Genomic DNA, 3578 nt, shown 5'->3' on the forward strand with positions numbered 1-3578 from the left:
ATACCGTTGAAGTGGGGAATATTCGGACACTAATCCGAAAACCTTGTCAGACAAAGACATCACTCTCTCATCCAAGAAGGCAAATAATGCAAGATTCATAGTAATGAATCTTGCATGATGTAGTTTTGGTGATAAAAATTACACAACTATGACCAATTCATGAAATCAACCATAATATTCAACACATGGATACTATATTGGACTATAACCTGGAGGTATTCTCAGGACCTGGCAGAGTCCTGGCTGCCTACCAACAATTAATTAAGGACTGGAAGAGGAAGGAAAATATCTGTTCCAGCTAAGCATATACCATTGTCAATATATTTCCCAAACTCAGATATAATAGTAAAATCAGACTTCTTGTAGATCTTGCTCTCAGAAATGAGATCCCAAGTAAGAAATATGGAGGGATTCCCAGCCAATCTATGATCCTGAAAAGTGTAGCAAGTGGAAAATTCTCTTCCTCCCTTGACTTAGCTAATTGGTACTTCCAAGTAACAGTTCACCCTAATGACAAAAAATACAACACTATCAAAACTCCCTTTGGATCTTGCACCTGCAAACCTACTATGCTTTAAGGTGATACTAATACACTAGTTATAGCTATGAGAGTCATAAAGTATGCTTTAGATCAATTAACAGGAAAGTGTGCATGGGCATACATGTATGACATTATGATAGTCTCCAATAACTATTGTTATCATTATTCACAATATTGGAGAACATTGCAATAGCATGAGGATTCACCAAAGTTCTGCATCTTCCAAGAAACGTCACTGCTTTGCTGGACAACTAAAGCTCTTAGGACATATATAATTGACAATAGTAGAATTCATACAGATCCTGAAAAAATCTGCTCTATCAATGACTGTCCTATACCTAAAAGAGCAAAGCAGGTATAAACCAGTATCAGAGTTGTAGTATACTATTTGCAGTTCCTTCTCCATTCTGCAACAGCATTTGCACAACTCTTGCACCTGAGATCCTAAGATCAGTATCAATAACAACCAGTGAATTAGCAGGCATTCTAACTAGTTAAGTGCTTAGCCAAAGACAACCTACTGCTATGTCCAGTTATATATAACCATGATGAAAGAACATACCTCATTATCAATACCCCTCCAGTAGGAGCAGGAGTATGGGTTGGATAAGGAAAGCCTCCTGAGATGGTATACTCTACAGCATTGTTTAGCCAAGGGTTTGTGACATTACAGGTATGCTATCTCAACTATGAGTTGGAACTGGTAGCTATTGTGGATACCATGGAGGTCTTCCAACTGATTTATCTGGAATCTGCCTTTTAGTCATTAATGATAATAAATCTCTCACCTATTTTGTCTCTCAAATCAACCATCCTAATCTCCAAATCAGATAGTAAATGTTCCTGCAATCTTATGACTTTGAAACTATCTACTTGCCAGGAAAAGACAACCTACTTGCCAATACCCTCTCCGGAGTCTATGAGGAATCTCCTACTAATAGGAACCAGATACCTCTGGATACTACAGAAAAAGGTTGTGTAGATGGTTAGGTATCAGCCATGTCAAATAGTACACTAGTGTTTAATAAGTTGCCATACCCCTGTCAGGCAACAGTTAAAATCAAGATTACTGCAACAACACCACACATCCATGGCTCTACCACACTTCCATGGTGCTAGAAAAAAGGTTTTTTTAATTAGATGTTTTGCCCTATGTAAACATGCAGATATGGGGTTTAATAAAGTTACCAAGTTCTCCAGGTCAACTGTTTTTACAGTAATAAAAAAGGTTAGAAACAATGATGGCAACAGGAATGATGCTCCCAGAGCTGGTAGACCAACAAAGAAAACTAAAGCTAAAAACAAGATCATACTGGATATTACACATGCTGAGCCTCATTTAGCATTAAGGGATATTATCTAAAAGTCTAGTGTTGGTCTTGGAAAAGATACTATTAATAAGATCTTTGGTGAAGCTGATTTTAAGCTTGAAATACAAAGAAAAAAGCCATTTTGGAGGAAAGGACAGAAGGAAAAGAGAAAAGTGTTTGATAGACTGAGGAGGAAGAGGAAAAGAGCTTGGAAGTGGGTGGTTTTTGTTGATGAGAGCATTATTGAGCATGATTCAAATCCAGTAGGAAGAAAGATCAGACTGAGAGTGGTTAAGGAACTGGAGGAACAAAACTTAAAGCTAAGCTTTAAGTCAGGAAGGACTAATATTGGAGTCTATACTGCAATCATCCATGTAAGAAAGAATGAGTTAATTCTTGTCAGGAGGAGGTGTGAGGAGGAAAGGACATGTAAATCAGACAGGCTTGGTCTAAATGCACATCAATATGCTATTGAAATTCACCAGCCATACCTTTTATGCTTCAAATAATGGACAAATAGATCCCCAGGAATTATTTAGATGGCTGCCGATAATAAATCACACCATAAAAAGTTAGAAAATAAAAGACTGCAGCAGCATTGTGAATATCAAAGACTATCTTGGCCTATCAACTTCAGAGATCTGAATCCTATTGAGAATGCATGGTTGGTTCACAAAAGGGCCCTCCAAAAGCGATTGTACAAGTAAGAAAGAAGGCCTCATAGTGCAGTTGAATTATTTCAGGTAGCCAAGGAGGAGTGGGAGAAGATTTCTCAAGAGACAATGGATGGATGGATTAAAAGAATACCTGAAAGTGTTCAGGCTGTACAGGATTCAGATAGAAGCCATACAAAATTATAAAATTTATAAAATGTTCTACTACATCGCTTCTACTATGTATTCTATATTTCAGTGGTTGTGACTTTTACCAAATTTTCAAGATTTCAATTTGTTGGAGTGGTATGGTTGTGCAGAGGGCTAAAGAAACTTATTAGACACAAGTATACAAGACATTACCTAAACATTACTAATACCCTCCATGACCTATATACTTCCTCTCTGGGACTTCAATTGATGACAGGTTACACACCCTACAACTTTGTGTGTGGTCTCAGGTATTGCAATCTGAGAAGGATGTAAGAGGCACAAACAAGTTAACGAAGAAAATAACTCTAGTTCTTTTAAAGCAGCCATGAAATAATAAACATACACCTGCAAATAATCTGTCAATAGGGTACAAAGCTTTGAAATCCAGACAGCAAGTGGTAAAACCAGGCCACCCAGTGATCAACAGAAATATAATAAGGCCAAGCATAAGCGAAAAATAATCCTACGTCTGAGCCCACTGCGCCGTGTCCTGACGCAATCTCAATTTACTTTCTCTCCTGCGCATCCCATGCATCCTGTGTTATGTTGCAACAACCCTGCGCATCCTGCATGTCCGGTGTTGCATTGCAACCGCTTTTCGCATCATGTGCGTCTGGATTCGCCTGTCAAAGTCCTATTGCCTCCTCTATATCTAGTCTTTCCCCTCGCTTTGTCCCCGTCTGGACCACCCCCTAACTATCTTTCTCCCATAGTTCCTTCTGCTGACTTTGTGCATTGCATCCTGTTCTTCATGTCTGCCCCGCGACACATTCGAATGCTGTCCTGCGCTAGACATGACTTCTCTCGGTTCTCCCAATGTTTCTAAATCTCCCGTCTGCCTACCCCTTGATCCTGACGCCA

The sequence above is a fragment of the Tuber melanosporum genome (assembly GCF_000151645.1).
Source record: "Tuber melanosporum whole genome shotgun sequence assembly, scaffold_248, strain Mel28".
NCBI lineage: Eukaryota > Fungi > Ascomycota > Pezizomycetes > Pezizales > Tuberaceae > Tuber > Tuber melanosporum.